Source organism: Neofelis nebulosa, chromosome 5 (assembly GCF_028018385.1).
Source record: "Neofelis nebulosa isolate mNeoNeb1 chromosome 5, mNeoNeb1.pri, whole genome shotgun sequence".
Lineage (NCBI taxonomy): Eukaryota > Metazoa > Chordata > Mammalia > Carnivora > Felidae > Neofelis > Neofelis nebulosa.
Window position 1 is genome coordinate 103752113 of NC_080786.1, and position 17984 is coordinate 103770096.

A 17984-nucleotide genomic window follows, 5' to 3' on the forward strand; every position below is an offset into this window, starting at 1 on the left:
GGTAAGAATGGTAGCAGTCCATGGTCTTCTGGCCTCAGCTGCTCTCTTTCCCTGTCTTCTTCATCTTTTGTTGCTTTGTAGCTTATTGGCCTAAAAACGGCAGAAAAACCAACAGCTTTAAAACCAGGGTGGCAGAATGATTTAGGGTGAGGGGGAGGGGAAGAGAAGAGCAAGGGGAAGGGGGAGGATGGGTGTGAAAGCCCCAATGTTGCTGTCTAAAAGTGGAGCCTCATTTCAGAATGAATGGGGAAAGCCCACAACTTTGCGAGTCCAAGATTGCAGGCCTGGTTTAGGACAATGATCTTCCAGACAAAATTTAACAGTGAAAGCCATATAGTGCTGAGAGAAACTCTCCACTCATCCCTGCCTGTCACTTAACCATGGGCGCATGGTGTTGGGGAGACCTAAGAAGGACCAGAGAAAAATGAAAGCCAAGGTAGATATGAGAGGTACCTACAACTTTGAAGGTGTTCTTCAACACACACATACTTCAAACAAGGAAGCCTTAGAAAATTAACATGTCTGCTCAAATCATGGTGGGCCACTAAACTATGCAGACAGGGGAATGGGGGAGTACAAGGAAGGAATGCTAAGAAATAAAAACAAAGCAAAACAAAAAACCTGAGCAGACACATTGTCAGCTTCAGAGGAAGAGAGAATCTGCAATTTAAGTTCAGGCAACTTACTAAAACAAACAAAGAAGGAAACAACAAAACCCCACAATGCAGTGAGCCTTAGAAAAATGAAACAGAATGCATAAGGGCTATAATATATTATCTAAAATTTTTATTTTCACATAACCATTACAAGATTTACAAGAAACAGAAGAGTGCAAGCCATACTCAAGGGGGAAAAAAAGCAGTCAGTAGAAATGGGCTTTTGGAAACCAAGATGAAAGAACCAAATGGAAATTCTAAAGTTGGAAAGTATAATAACTGAAATTTAAAACTTCACTAGGTGAGTTCAACAGCAGATTTGAAACAGTAGAGGCCTTAATTAAAAGATATATCACAATAGAAATTATCTAATCCAAAGAAAAATAAGAGATTGAAAAAAAAAGGAATAGTCTCAGAGATCTGTAGGACAATTTCAAGAATTCCAGCATATATTTATTAGGACCCATTCAAAGAGAGGAGAGAAAGAAGAAAATTATTTTATTTTTTTTTAATTTTTTTTTTCAACTTTTTTTTTTTAATTTATTTTTGGGACAGAGAGAGACAGAGCATGAACAGGGGAGGGGCAGAGAGAGAGGGAGACACAGAATCGGAAACAGGCTCCAGGCTCCGAGCCATCAGCCCAGAGCCCGACGCGGGGCTCGAACTCACGGACCGTGAGATCGTGACCTGGCTGAAGTCGGATGCTTAACCGACTGCGCCACCCAGGCGCCCCAGAAGAAAATTATTTTAAAATATAATGGCTGAAAACTTCCCATTTTGATGAAAAACATTTATTTCCAGACTCAAGAAGCTCAGTGAACACCAAGTAGATACACACATAAAAGAAAGTGCAACTATACACATTACATTCAAATTCCTGAAAACCAAAGAAAAGAGAAATCCTGAAAGTAGCAAGAGAAAAACAACTCATTGTATAGAAGGGGACAACAATGTGATTAATAGTTAACTTCTTATAAAAAAAAAAAGTGGAGGCCACAAGAAGAAGGAGTGACATTTTTAATGTGCTGAGAAAAAAAAAAAGTCAACCAAGAATTCTATAACCTAGTGAAATTATCATTAAAAGAACAAAAGCAAAATAAAGACAGCCTCAGATGAACAAAAATGGATAGAATCAACTGTTAGCAGACCTGACTTAGAGGGAAAAACTAGGGAAGTCCTTTAAGCCAAGGGGAAATGACACCAGATAGTAACTCTGATCTGCAGGAAGGAATGGAGGTCACCAGAAATATGTGAGCAAGTGAAGACTATGCATGGGCATGTAAAATTTTTTCTTTTCCTTCCTCAATTTCTTTAACATCAGAACATTATTTAAGCTCATAATTCTAACACAGTATTATTAGGTTTATAATATGCATGAAGGTTTTATGTATGTGACAACAACACAAAGGAGTGGGGAGAGATGAAATGGAGTTGTGCCAGTAGGCTATATTTCATTGAAATTAAGTCTGTGTTAGCTTTAAGTGAATTGTGAAAGTTAAAGATGAATATTTTAACCCCTAGAGCAACTAACAACAACAAAAAATCTCAATACATCTAAAATATTTGGGAATTAAAATAGCATCCAAAAAGTTTTGTTTAACACAAAAGATAGTGGAAGAACAGAGGAACAAAAAAGAAATGAGCTAGATAGAAAACAAATGGCGCAATAGTAGGTATAAATCAACTGTATCAATAATTACATTAAACAGGAATGAGCTGAACACTCCACTCAAAAGGCAGAGGTGGAATGGATAAAAACAAACAAACAAACAAACCCTAAAAACAAGATCTTTCTGTCTACAAAAGAAATACTTAAAATTCAAAGATACAATTACGTGAATATAAAAGGATGGAAAAAAAATGCCTGCCTATGGTAATCATAATAGAGTTGGAGTGCCTAGCCTTACATGAGATGAAATAGGCCTCAATACAAAGATTATTACAAGGGATGGTTTTGTTCATAACATTTCATAGTGATAAAAGATCAATACATCTGAAAGATATAATCATTATAAATACATACTAATAACAACAGAGCCCAAAAATGAAGCAAAAACTGACAGAATTTAAGGAGAAATAGAAAATACAACAGCCATAGTTGGAGATTTAGTTACTCCTGTCTCAGCAATTGATAAAAGCAGAGAGAAAATGAATAAGGATATAGACCTTGAAGAACACCATTGACCAAAAGGATCTGACATTTATTTTTTTTTTAATTTACATCCTCTTAAAGTCCTCATTTGAGTGAAGTCACATGGTATTTGTCTTTCTCTGACTGACTAATTTCACATAGCATAATACCCTCTAGTTCCATCCACGGAGTTGCAAATGGCAAGATTTCATTCTTTCTGATTGCCGAGTAATACTCCATTGTATATACATACCACATCTTCTTTATCCATTCATCCATTGATGGACATTTGGGCTCTTTCCACACTTTGTCTATTGTTAATAGTGCTGCTATAAACATGGGGGTGCATGTGTCCCTTCAAAACAGCACATCTGTATCCCTTGGATAAATACCTAGTAGTGCAATTGCTGGATCATAGGGTAGTTCTATTTTTAATTTTTTGAGGAACCTCCATACTGTTTTCCAGAGTGGCTGCACCAGTTTGCATTCCCACCAGCAGTACAAAAGAGAAGGGATCTGACATTTAAAGAATACTCTCCACATGGCAGCAGCAAAATACTTTATTTCCAAGCACCATGAAACAATATTCAGGATAGACTATACGGTATTCCCTAAAGCAAGTCTTCAAAACATTAAAAGGTTTGAAATAACACAAAGTGCTTTTTATCATAACAGAAATAAATTAGAAATATAAAGTAGAAAGGTATTTGAAAATCCCCAAAGATTTGGAAAATAAACCACAGACTTCCAAATAACTGAGGGTCAAAGAAGAACTCCCAAGGGAAATTGTACAGTACTTTAAACTGAGTAAAAATAACAATACAATATATCAAAAAGAAGGAGTTGTAGCTAAAGCAATGCTTAGAAGGAAATATAGGTCATAAAATGCTTACATAGTTAAAGATGAAAAATCTAAATCAAAACGTACCTTCTACCTTGACAAGCAAGAAGGCAGAAATCAAACTTAGAGTAGATAGAAGGAAATAATAAAGATCAGAGCAGAAACCAGTGGAACAGAAACAGAAAAACATTAGAAAATATCAGTGGAACCCAAAACTGGTTCTTGGTTAAGACCCATAAAATTGGTACGTGTAAGTACACACCTTACAGGAATTAAAAGGATTATAAGGAAACATAAACAACTTTATATGCCTACAAATTTAACACTTAGAAGAAATGGATAAATTCCTAGAACGACACAAATTACCAAAACTGACTTGAAAAGTAGTGGAAACCTGAAGAGACCTATGCAAAATAAGGAAATTAGTGACTGAAAACAAGAGAGGAGGGAAATTGAAGTGAAGAGTTTACAAAGTTCTCTATTATTTGAATCTTTTACAATGAGAAGGTAGTCCTGAATTGTTTGTGTGATAATAAAAAGGTCTGTTTCTGCTAGCTGAGGTCGTTGTACATTTCAGCCTAAGCAAACTCATAGGACATTGACCCAGCACCAAATGTATTTAGTTTTTAAACAAACAGGATGCAGTGCAGCACACAGAACAGCAAGCCGTGGTCTTGTACCTCCCAGGCATGGCTTGCAACGTTCCTCACATGATGCTTAGAGAAAACGCATGGTCATAAGAAATGCAGCTCAAAGTGTGCACACTACCACAGCTCAGGGAAGCATTCGCTCTGGATCCTTTAAGCTTTTATTCCTGGTAAGGCAGCCTGCTCTCTCAGGTGTGTACCATCAGCTCCATTTCTCTGCGTCAGCTCTGTCTCATAAATACCAATTACTGATTACTTGGTCAAAACAGCGCGGTATGATTTGGTCCTGTACCTATTCCTTGGCCAGATTATTTTTTAATACAGATATGCTCTAGTTAAATTCTTAAAATTGTTTCAGTTAATATTGCAAGGAGGATGATGGCACATGGGTCAGATCTTCAGACTTTCCTTGAGACTAAAGGAAATGAATGTCAAAGAAACAGCTGTTTACTCCTTTGAAAAGTCTGGACGGATATCACTCAGAGATAAATAACAGATACGTGATAAGATTATAAGTGAATTATTTTCTTTTTTAATGTATTTTTGTTTTTGTGATTTTACAATGAGGAGTAATTCATTTTATATTCAGAAAAGTAAAGCTGTTTCCAAAAAATACATTTGTATAAACAAAACCATATGTCTTTCAATTAGGGACATGAACAGTTGGTGCAAATGGTAAATATTTTCATATTTGCCATTGTTGAAATGACAAAGAATTTCATTGACATGTGGCAGTCTTAAAAATTGCATTTTCACTTTAGTAACTCTGATTTTTAAAAAAAATTATGTCTTTAAAAAATTCCAAATAAACTTTAAAACTAAAATAGAGTACATGTTTTGAGTACATTTAATTTCCTATTTTGTTTTTGAAGCACGTTGGGTTCTCCAGGAAGGAGGCTCTGAGACGGACATTAGCATGGAGGAGGTTTACTAGCAGAAGATAAGAGGGGAAAGCTGGCTCGGGAAGAGGGAAAGGTCAGGTTGCAATGTGATCTCCACTGAAGCTTTAGCTGGCCTCTAGCTCTGAAGAACAGAAGACCTTCCAGTGGTGTTCCGAGTCTGGGAAGAACCGAGGGGAGAGAGGGAAAGAGGTAAGAGAATGGGGTGGGGGGGCCATGAAGGGGCAGAGGAGTCAGTAGGGCCTCTATAGTCTCATGATGATGGCCCCAGGGAAGGGGGTGAGTCCGTGGTGAGGTGACTGTCTTCAGTCGGAGCAATACCTAAAGGGAGTTGATAGCTTGAGGCCTGTCTTCTAGCAGTCTTCCTAGCAGCGGGTGAGCAGTGCTTTATTCCTGAAGGGGAATGTGGGCAGTATATTAGAGTGTGCATTACAATTTGTAAATGATGAATGAGTTACACCAAGTGTGTTTTCTAACACAGTCTATATAGCAGACCTTATTAGTTGCCTAGCCAAGATCCAACTTCCCCCTTGCGGTCTCATTTGTTTGAAGCAATGATGTGCCAAGGCCAGGTGAAATAACACGCATGTCTAAACCAATTCTAAGAATCCTGTTCGCTGCTTTCGTAGAGCTTCCACCTGCTCTCCCACGCTCTGCAACAGTTACGTGTGGTCAAATAGCTTGATGTTAATAAGATAATGAGACTCAAGGCAGGGTCTGCTACAAGAATTCTGAAAAATCTGGTTTTTTTCCTTGTTAAAAGGCAAGGATGGGGGCGCCTGGGTGGCTCGGTCGGTTGAGCGTCCGACTTCGGCTCAGGTCACGATCTCACGGTCCGTGAGTTCGAGCCCCGCGTCGGGCTCTGTGCTGACAGTTCAGAGCCTGGAGCCCGTTTCAGATTCTGTGTCTCCCTCTCTCTCTGCCCCTCCCCTATTCATGCTCTGTCTCTCTCCGTCTCAAAAATAAATAAACGTTAAAAAATTAAAAAAAAAAAAGGCAAGGATGAAGCTGATATCCCCTTACTACCTCCCGATTCCCTCTTTCTTTTCTTGTACGCAGCTGTGGTACTTGTAGCGGCAGAAGTTAGCTTCCACCTGAGAGAAAAAGGTCAAGAGAATTTTTATGAGTTTGTTCTGACGTTTGTGAGCCCCTGAATAAAGCCACAAACCTACTTCTGCTCTTTCTTGCTCTTTAAGGAAAATAACCCCTCATTGTTTAAGTAGCTACAATGGTATTCTGTCATTGGTAACACAGCGTAATCTAAACTGAGTTATAAGATAGGATGATGACTCTATTGAAAATATATAATTGATATATCTAAAGTATGTATGTGTGTGTGTTTACCACATCATGGTATGTTTTCAACAAGTTTGAAGACACCAAATACAGTATTTTCCTTCTGGGATTTCATACTGAATATTAGCATGAAAGATATTAATTATTAGCCTTCAGATGTTCTGCCACAGGGGTGCCTGGGTGGCTCAGTTGCTTCAGCGTCAGACTTCAGCTCAGGTCATGATCTCACGGTTCGTGAGCTCCAGCCCCGTGTTGGGCTCTGTGCTGACAGCTCAGGGCCCGGAGCCTGCTTCCGATTCTATGTGCCTCTCTCTCTGCCCCTCCCCTGCTTGTGCTCACTCTCTCTCTCAAAAATAAATAAATAAAACATTAATTTTAAAAAAGTTATTCTGCCATAAGTCTATTTCAAAGTTTATGCTTCTTAGACATATTTGACCAAAAAACACCCATTAAAACTTCACCTACTACTGTGGATTGGATTAGGAGACAAGTAGCATGTGTTCTGACCCCATGGTTCATTACCCTGTTCCCTATTTCTGTGCTTATTTTCTGCAGTAGTATTCCTAGGAGCACCCAGTTCAAATTGAACTGAGCAAAAGCGGTAAAACATGGTTACTTTTTTTTTCCCCTTATGCCTATGACTGGATTAATCGAGCAAACAGACTAGCTCTGAAATATTGACACGTTGAACTGTGTTTTAGGATGTGGTCAAAGCTTAGCAGAGAAACACGTGTAGCAGCACATTTGTAGGTCACAACTAGCCTGCAAACTTTGTTTGCTGGTCACAATTAACATCCTGTGTCTCTGTACACTATTTTTATCTGCCTGCAATCAGTCCCCTTTCACTCCCCGGTAGGCTTGCTTATTGCAGAAACAGACATGATGTGGAGACACTCAACTTACTGAAGAAGGAGGTCGTCGTCTATTTTGGCACAGGAAGTAATGGTTGTGGCCACTTCAACAAATGTCCTGAGTTACATTTGCTCATGCAGCTTCTCACCCCGGCCCCTCTAGAAGGGGCTGTGGGACACTCCCTCTAGAGTCACTCTAGTGGGAATGACTGGGAACTGGCCTTGCTTCTCTTTGACCTAAATGGTACATCTTTTCTTGTAGTGATTCAGTCATCCTTCAGAAGAATCCTTCTTCTGTCTCACAGACACGTCAAACTACATGTTCCTGAAACTGAACTTTTGATTCCTTCTCCATCTGCCACATTTTGATAACAGCGCTATCATCACCCGGAAACCTAGAACTCATCCTTGGCAGACCTTGGCATGTCTCTTACCCTCACATCCAGTCTATTTTCATATCCTGACTTGAGAAGAATTATTAATTCATTAATTAATTATTAATTCATCTTTCTGCTGCCCCCTATAGACGGAGCATCATGATCTCTTGCCTAGACCGCTGCCTGTCCACTTCTACACTGATGACTCTTATGATCTATTGCCCATACATCATCCAGAATAACATTTAAAAAATTGAATTAGACCAAGTCACTCCCTGCTTCATGGGAGCTCTCAATGGCTTTATATTGCCCTCTGAATAAAATTGCAAATCCTTACTATGCCCTCAAGCCCCACATTGTCTGGACTGTGCACAGAGTTCCAAGTTCAACGTAACACTTTTCCTCTTGCTCTATAGAGCAGAGCAAATTACAACCCACAGGGCAATCTCCCCATCACTTGTTTTTCCAAATAAAGTTTTGTTAGCACACAGCCATACTCCCTTGTTTATAGACATCTATGGCTGCTTTTGTGTTGCAAAGCAGAGTCGAGTACTTTCCACAGAGAACATATGGTCTGAAAAGCCTAAAATAGTCACTGTTAGACCCATGAGAGAAAAAAATGTGCCAACCCTCCTCTAGAGCCTCACTAGCCTTTTTTTTTTTTTTTTTACCCCCTTGATCAAGATAAGCTCCTTATTACCTCCAGCCTTTGCACTGCTTGGAGAGGGTAAAATGTTTCCTTATAAAGCTTCTTTTATCTCCTCCTCAGTGGCTCAGCTCAAATTTAAATATTCAGAACAGCCTTCCTTTAGAACTCTAGCTGAAGTAGGACACTCATCTCCCCAGGTACACTCTACTCTATTATATCCTATTTCCTGTGCAACACATTAGAATGGAAATTATTTTGCTTATGTTTTTGTTTATGTCTACTTTCCTCCACAAGTCTTTAGGCTCCAGGAAGTCAGGCCCCATGTCCGTCTTCTTCAGCGCTGCTTCCCCAGTATCTAGAGAGTGATTGCACATAGGAAGTGCTCTGCAAATACCTGTTGATTTTAAAAAGTGACCATTATAACCAGCAGTCCTGAATGACATTCCGTCATTTAGTTGGATATCCGGTATAAATTTCCCACAGGAAATACATGCTTTTCCTTTTACTTCAAAACAGCCTAGAATGCAGGAGAGGATAACAACAAATATTATGATTGCTGTTCCTAGAGGTAGCCCAGTTGCTCTTTGTATTCATTCATTCATGCATTTATTCATTCAACAAATATAGATTGCCATCTGTGGGAAGTGTGGGGCAAGACATGATTTAACAGGCTTGCCTATTAAGCACAAGTATGATTTTCATTGTCTTAATTTGACTAAGAGATTTCAAAAGTCAAAGGAACACCGTTCGGAGATTTCCCCAACCCACTACCCTACGCATCCAGAACCACTGCCTCAAAGACTCAGCAAGAATTTTGCTGTTAACCCCAGGATGAGAGTCGTCAGTTTTGCTCTTACAAGTCCCAGTGGAAACTGCTCTGTAGAACTCAGCATGGATGCATAGATGTGGCTGAATAATTCTGTAAGCTGGGATAAAGTAACTGGTGTTTCCTTTAGTGATTTTGTGCCTGGTTAGCTATGGAGAGGGAGGAGCAGTTTGAGATGGAAGGCTTTTCTGGAGACAGGTGATATTGGGTTTGGATGTGGCTCTGTAGTAGAGAGCTGTGGGCAGTGTAGTCACCTGGGTATTTGTGGAGGTAGACAAAATGTCATCTGATAGCTAAGGATGGGGGGGGGGGAAGCAAAAGCTTCATTTTTCTACATTATAACAATTGTTCCATCTCCCACTGCCAATCATTTAATCTCTTCTCTTTAGCTATGGCCAACAGCTTGCAGGTCTTACTTATTTATCTTTGTATTCCTCAAAGTGCCCAGCTCAAAGATTTTACACTATTCTCTTACGTATTTGCTACATTGAATAGCAAGTATACTTTGAGAGAAGGGATTTTCCCTATGATTTCATCTACAGTGAATACTCCAAAAGAGCTTGCATGGTTTTCACTCGAGTGGGGTTGGTGTTCCATCCTACCAGACCCATTCAGTTTCTGAAACTCTTTGTGAACTGTATGTGTAAGTACATTTGCAACAGCAGTATTGAAAGATAGGCCTCAGATCTTTTGGTGTTATGAGATAAAGCTGCCTGATAATTGCCATCTTGTTTGGAAATGGCAAAGGATGGGTTTCAGGATGATTAGCAAGCTGTAATCTCATTAACCTGCCCTTGAAATCAGTTTTACTACAAGCTGCAAGATGGATTTCCTGTGGGAAACCACCACTCTGCCCCTCACCCTCCTCTTGCCACCACTGAGTCTTAACTGGCATCATTTCCAAGAAAGCTCTACAAAGTTAGCAAACAACAACACTAATGATGATGATTTTTAAGCATCTACATTTCTAGACAAAAAGAGGAGAGAAGGAAGGAGCATATAAGTGTTATGTGTACAGTTACTATTCATTTAGTCTTATTGAAGTGCTTTGCATACATTGGTACAAACTCTTTCCACTTTAGCCTGTTCTCACTATAGAAAGACTTAAATTTTTAAAAAGGCTCTTTTGCCTATTTTCATTTAAATACTTGAGAGCCACCCCTTGCTAAGTGTTCTAGTAAATATTCACATACGTTGTTCCTGTTTGTCATCATTCTTCTATCAGTGAAGACTTTTATTAGAAATATCAAAACAAATTGCTAGCAATCAATAATTCTACAACAAGCTCAATATTGCCCCATTATTAATAAAAGCAAAACTATTTGCGTGAAAGAGATCACAGCATAGGGATATCACTTTGCTCATAATCCATGTCCTCATTTGATATCAAAAAGTTGCCAGACTGAAGCACTTAGAACCATCCAGACAATATAAAAGGCTAACAAATCATTTGGAGAATTGTGGCTAAGGGTAAATATTGGCATTTCACAGCTGTTTTAGAACGTATTTTCCACATATTTGAACAACACTGAATTAATTATGTCCAAAAGAAAAATGAGAAAATAGTTTTAGGTAAGCAAATGTAGATAAACGTTTTAAAATTAAACAGCTGTATTAATAGCTCAATGTCAGCTGAGCTATCACGTGGTTAGAGGAAATCAGTACTGTTTCTCCCTTACAGGTGAACGCACAAACTCATTGTCTAACAAAACCTTGTGAGGCAAAGTCTCCAACTTATTTAGTGACTCTATTAGTATAAAAAGAACCTGGATTTGTAGGAAAGGATAAATATTATAGAAGTTGTATATAAAGGCCTTTAAATTGTATTGTGTAAACTTCTTAGGGCACAGACTATTTCTCTTGTATTTTTGTGGTTCTCCATAATGCCTGAAACAGTTCCATTAACATGGGAGCTGCCCAGTGTTCATTTGCTAACAGAATGGATTTAGTGCTAAATCAAAGTACTAAACCTAGACAGTCCTAAATTATACAGTGACTTATTGTCTTACATTTAAATGTTATAATGGACTTCATTTTGTTACATACTTTTGAATTTTATCTTTCCTGAAATTCAGATGTATAGAAATGGGTAAATTAGTATCAGTTCTTGGTGAACAATAAGCAGATTTTATGGAAGACTGGTTTTTGAATTATATATATATTTAGCCCAACAAGCTAAAGAGATGCTGTGATCTTTTTTTAAAAATATTTTCTCTAATGTTTATTTATTTTTTAGAGAGAGAGAGAGAGAGAGAGCATGAGCGAGTGAGCATGAGCGGGAGAGGGGCAGAGAGAGACAGAGGAAGCTGACTCCAGGCTCTGAGCTGTCAGCACAGAGCCTGACATGGTCGGAGCTGTAAGATCACGACCTGAGCCGAAGTCAACCAACTTAGCCACCTAGGCGCCCTGAGATGCTGTGATCTTTAAGATGCACATTTTAGAGCAACTCCTTTTTTTTTTAAATTCAAGAGTATTTTATTTTTAACTTTAATTTTACATTTAATGCTTTTGCTTTGTTTCTCACTCAAATAATTTATTATATGCCTATTTTTTGTAAACTTAAGTTTTGAAGACTTTTAGATTTATAGAAGTAGGACAAAAATAGCACAGAGACTTTTCACATGCCTCACACCCAGATTCCTCTATAGTCCTACATTACACTGGTACCTTTGTCACAATTATAAGTGCCTTCATGGTGTATCTTTCTCCAACTCTTACCCTGATCTATTGGTGTCTTTATATTTGAAATGATTTCTCCTAGACCACATATAGTTGGGTATTGCTTCTTAGTCTACCCTGACAGTCTCTGTCTTTTTGTGAGTGCCTTTAAACCAATCACTTTTAAAGTGATTATTGAGATATACGGATTAATATCAGCCAATTTTGGAGCTGTGTCCTATTAATTGCCAGAGATTTCTATTTCTGCCTTCAGTGCTTCAAATTGAGTGTTTTGTAAGTATTTTCAATTTCACTCCTCTCTTAGCATGCCAGTTATACTTTTTAAAAATAAATGTATTGTTTACCCTGGAGTTTGTAATATACATTTTTAACTAAATCTGCCTTTATTTTTTTCAATATATGAAGTTTATCGTCAAATTGGTTTCCATACCACACCCAGTGCTCATCCCAAAAGGTGCCCTCCTCAATACCCATCACCCACCCTCCCCCTCCCTCCCACCCCCCATCAACCCTCAGTTTGTTCTCAGTTTAAATCTGCCTTTAAAAGAACTATTCCACTTCATGTGTAGTGCAGGAAACTTAGAACAAGAGTGTTCCCAGTTCCCCTTTCTCACCCCTTGTGACATTACTGTCATCCATTTATTTCCCCATAGTGTTATAAATACCCAATACATTATTACTATCATTGTTCTAAATACTTATGTTTTAAATCAATTAAGAATAAAAAAATATTTTGGGCACTGGGTGGCTCAGTAAGTCAAGCATCCAACTCTTGATTTAACAGCTCAAGTCATGGTCTCACAGTTTGTAGAATAGAGCCCCATATCAGGCTCTGCACTGACAACAACATGGAGCCTACTTGGGATTCTCTCTCTTTCTCTCTTTGCCCCTCTCTCTCTCAAAATAAATAAACATTTAAAAGAAGAATAAAAATATACTGTATTTTACCTTGGACTACCACTCTTGTGTCTGGGCTGTCCACTCTTCACACACTCACATACACTTACTGCCCTCCTCACCAGTCTTTTTGAGCAGGAGTAAAAATGAGTGGCTTCTGATGTAGGTGAATTAAATAACACTTTTTCTCAGCCCACATGATTCAACCAAAAATGATAAGGAGACATATTTATTTAAGAGTAAAGGTAAAGTATAACCAACTACCTTCCCTCCCATTTACCCACCTCTCCTCTCATGGTAGAATGGTTTCATTGTTTCCTTTAGAAGAACGTACAAACTCACTGGGCATCCAGGAAATGTTTTTTATTCCTTCTCTAAAACTCTTCCTTTCTTTATGTAAATCCAAGTTTCTGACCCATATGGTTTTCCTTCTGCCTGGAAAAAAGTCTCTTCACATTCCTTGCACAGTAGGTCTGCTGGTGATGAATTTACCACATATTTATTTGTCTGAGAAAGTCTTCATTTCTCCTTCACTTTTAAAGTATAATTTCACCACATATAGAATTCCAGGTTGAAGGCTTTTTTTTCAACACTTTCAGTATTTCATTATATTTTCCTCTGGCTTGCCTGTTTTTTGACAAGTCTACTGTCATTCTCATTTTTGTTCTTCCATAGGTAAGGTGGGTTTTTGTTTGCTTTCTTCCTCCCGGCTCCTTTTAAGATTTTCAAGTTGGGGGTGCCTGGGTGCTCAGTCGGTTGAGTGACCGACTTCAACTCGGGTCATGATCTCACGGTTTGTGAGTTCGAGCCCCACGTCGGGCTCTGTGCTGACAGCTCAGAGCCTGGAGCCTGCTTTGGATTCTGTGTCTCCCTCTCTCTCTGCCCCTCCTCCACTCATGCTCTGTCTCTCTCTGCCTCAAATAAACATTAAAAAAAATTAAAAAAAAAAAAGATTTTCAAGTTGTCTTTGGTTCTCTGCAGTCTGACTACCATATAGCTAGGTGTAGTTCTTGATATTTATCATGCTTTGTGTTCTCTGGGCTTCCTGAATTTGTGACTTGGCATCTGTCATTAATTTTGGAAAATTCTCCATAACATTATTTCAAATATTCGATTCCTCCTTCTCTTTCTTCTTGTCTTACAGTTCTTTAACATTCTGTTTCATTTTCTTCCATATTCTCTTTACATACATTTCATCTTGGGAATTTTCTAGTAACCTGTCTTCAGGCACACCGATTGTTTATTCAGCTATGTCAAGTTTTTCTAGCATTTTCTGTTGATTCTTAGAATTTCCATCCTCTGCTTAAATTATCCATCCATCTGTTCTTGCATGTTGTCTACATTTTCCATTAAAACCTTTAACGTATTCACCATAATTATTTTATAATTTTCTAGTAATTCCAACATCTTTGTCATATTTGAATCTGGTTCTGATGATTTGTCTTTTTAGGCTGTTTTTTTTTTCCCTTGGCTTTTGTCATGTCTTTTTGAAAACCAGATGTATTGTATTGGGAAATAGAAACTCAGCTAAATAAGCCTTCAATGTGAGGATTTATGTGAACTCGACTAGGAGTTGGGCATTATTTAATGTTTTCTGTAGCTGACAGAGCATCCGATTTCTCTAGTGTCCCCACTTTCTGTCTCCCATGTTGACTCCAGCTTCCCTAAGTACTCCACTTCCAATGGAATCTGCGTCTCCTAGGTCTTTCAGCTGTAATCTACTGCCGTTCTTTTGGAGCCCTGTTGGTGTGGTGGTAAGGTGTTGGTGAGGGGCATTCTATAACCCTCCAATTAAGTCTCAGCCTTTCAGTGAGCTGCATCTCTGGCTTGTGACTTTCACAAGTGATTCTTCTTGTATAGCTCTCCCCACCCAAGCCCCTGCCACCTTCCTTAGGTGAGGCAGGGGGGCTAGATGGGACTGGAGTGAGAGGAATGTCTTTCTGCCAGAGTTCTGGAACCGGTTCTGCTAAAGGTTTTTGTTTTGTTTTGTTTTTTGGTTTTGTCCCCATGAAAAGTAGACTTTTGTTAGGAGGAAGATTCTAGACAGGTGTATTTCACGCAAATTATTCTTCTACTCTCCTTGCCAAAGCCAAAAGGGTTATCTTTCTCCGATCTTTACTATGAGAACATGTTGGGGTCCCTGGATGTAAAGTACACAAAAGTGTGTTTAGGAGTACCCACTAAAACTTAGACCATCAGGAGTTACTCGCTCTCATATTAATCCATAGTCAACTTCTAGCAATCCATTAAAACTACCATTTAAATATTTCTATCACTTTATGCCATTAGTGGCCTCTACTCTAGGTAAGCAAATTTTACCGTGACGCTGGATTTACCCCTCTCCAGATTTCAGGGCAGTGTTTTGTACTGTAAACTCAGTTCACCGATGGCTCCAAGAAAAGGTGTTGATTTTCTTGGCAGCTTGGAGTAATGACCTCCAAGTTCTTTAAATGTTGAAGCTGAAACCTGAATTTAACTTTCACTGCCTGTCTTTGGCAGATGAAAGTTTCATACTTAAATCTTAAAATATTTGTGCTGTTTTTCTTGACAATACATCAACAGCCATTGATTTAGATTTTTATCACCAGCAATAAAAAGGCCACAGAACCATTTTACATCTCATGCTGTATGTTTTACATCTACAGGGCTTCCTTTCATTTGCTGAAAATGCCTGGTTTTATGTCCTTCAGCCACAAATCTTAAATGTACAAATGGACATAAATTATATCAGATAGCTTTTTTAAATGTATGTATATATGGTTTTCTAATGTTATATTCTTTACCTTTTATTGTATAATGCATATTCAAAAGAGTGTACAAAGCACACATGTACAATTTAGAGAATGATTATAAAATCATTACCCTTGTAGTGACCCACATTAAGAAATATAATATTGCTAGTTTAAAGCTTCCAATATATTGCTAAATAGCAATAGAAATAATGTTCTATTACTTGTTCATAAGTTGCCTTGTTCCTGACTTTACTGGGAAAGCCTCTAGAGTTTCTCCATTAAATAAAATTATTACTATAAGTACCAAAGTATATGCTTTTCATCATTTTTACTATTTTGTTGAGAGTTTTTATCAGCAGTGGATGTCCATCTTTTTTTTTCCCAAAGATCTTTCAATATGTTTGGAGATAGTGAAATGATTTTTCCCTCTGATCTATTAATATGGTAAATTAACAAATTCCTTAATATTGAGTGATGCTTGTATTCTGGAGATAAGTCATACTTGGTCATGATGCCTTTTTCTTTTAATATGCTGATAAATAGAATGAATTGGCCTTTTAGAGAGGTAATTAAGTAAAATGAGGAATTGAGGAAAATGAGGTCATATGAATGGCCCCTAATCCAATATGACTGGTGTCTTTATGAGAAGAGATTAGGACAGAGACATACACTGAAGGGACACTATGTAAAGACAGGAAGAGGACAGCCGTTTGCAAACTAAGGGGTGGGGGGTGCTCAGAAGAAATCAGCTGTGCCAACACCTTGACCTCTAGCTCCAAAAATGTGATGAAATAAATTTCTGTTGTTTAAGCCCCCCAGACTGACACGTTGTTTCAGAAGCCCTAGACACTGGTACATGACAGTGTTCACTTCAGTGCTTGTAAACAAGGTCAGGAAAATCACTGTGGGGTGACGACCAGGATTCTGAAGAACAAGGATTTCAGGCAACTGGTAACAGAAATTTGGATGTGTACATTTTTATGGAGAAGTCAATTTCCTGTGTCATATGATGGGCTAAGGGAGTTGCTCATTTTTTATCCATCAATCATTCTCTTTTAATCCTTCAAAGAAGTACTTTTCAGCCAAGAAGGATGACTAATGATAGTACCATTTTTAAATCCAACCCTGTAAATGAAGTAAGAGTTCCAAATAATCCATTTTCTCTATTGTCAAAACTCTTATGTAACTGTTCAATGTTTTCCAGTTTGAATTTGTTTTGTCTTATGCCCCTATACCTTTGCAGTGCACTGAAGTTATGTATTGAAGGTTCGGCTTTGAAAAATCATCTGCTGAATAAGCTAAATTTGTGAGTGACTACTTATCCCTAAAGTGAGAAATAAATTCATGTACCTTTCCTAGTTTTACCCTTTGCCATGATGACTTTTTAGTTCATTAATGAAGAAAAAAATACCAATTCATCCTTCAGTTTAAAAACTCCAATCATCAACTTTTCCTGGCCAAAAAAACATATATCTTTGTGAAAAAATACTTTAAAAAATTCACATGTAAGTCTTTTAAATTTATGATTTTTATACCTCTGTAGAACATAGAAAGGCAGACTTTGAGGCAAAGTATGTTGCTTCCACATTCGGGATTCTCAGTAGCCATGTGAACATCCACTTGGGGAGTTTTGCCCCTTATATATTTAACTCCAACTTTCCTCACATCTGCAAGTATGTTCCACCCAACAGCAAGCTCAATGAATCTCCTGCTGAAATTTTCATCCATTATTTTATCAAGTACGTTATAAATTAACCTGACTTCAGATGGTACTGGTATAAATGTAGTGAACAAAAACAATAGAGTGACCATATCATCACTGTCTGTATTGTCATCCAGCCAAATGGTGAAGGCTCAAGTTAAACTTTATCTCTCAGCTACTTGTTCGAATCCAGCCTTATCTATAGCACAGTGCCTTATCAGATTTATACTCTTATACAAGGTCCACCTTGCAAAGTAATCCCAAAACTGATGTTAAGGGAAAATGTCGGGCAATTTTATTCTCTTGTTTGTGCATTTTACGGTATGACTCCTCATCAAGGTTTCTTGTTTTCTTTTTAGTTTCAAAATGTAGGTATTTTAGTAATGAACAAATGATTAATTCATGAGCTTTCACATATTAATCCTTTCTTAAGGATTCTAAGGATTTTGTGTTTTGAATTACCTCCTAAGTACTCCTTGGCTCTAAATAAATGGATGATATTAATGGTATTGATAGAGGGACAATGGGACTACAGTTGTGTTCATTTAGGGGAAGTATCAAGAGTTGGGGAAGGGAGGAGTTTGGGAGGATTGAATGCAGAAAGAGAGAGACCTGAAGGGAGAAGATACTTTGGGTTAAAGATGTAGAGGAGAGAGTGACAGTGAAAGATTTTTAAAGATGCTTGCTTTGCTTTCAAATAGACTTTTCTAAAGGGTGCCTCAGTGGTTCAGTCAGTTGAGTGACTGACTCTTGATTTTGGCTCTGGTTATGATCTTGGGGTTTGTGAGATCAAACCCCGAG

The 17984-nt window shown here is 38.1% G+C and overlaps 1 long non-coding RNA gene across 3 annotated transcripts in view; it reads left to right on the plus strand.

The window, feature by feature from the left end:
* The window catches only part of LOC131512588 (uncharacterized), a 40109-nt gene that overhangs the window by 5301 nt on the left and 16824 nt on the right, over positions 1–17984 (plus strand). Inside the window, exons 1-2 of one of the 3 annotated variants that reach the window (XR_009262191.1) lie at positions 4269–4467; positions 5148–5366. This is a non-coding gene — a long non-coding RNA (uncharacterized LOC131512588). Of the gene's footprint in view, positions 1–4268; positions 4468–5147; positions 5367–17984 lie in introns of those variants that run through there. The other 2 variants (XR_009262193.1, XR_009262192.1) reach the window with 2 other exon arrangements.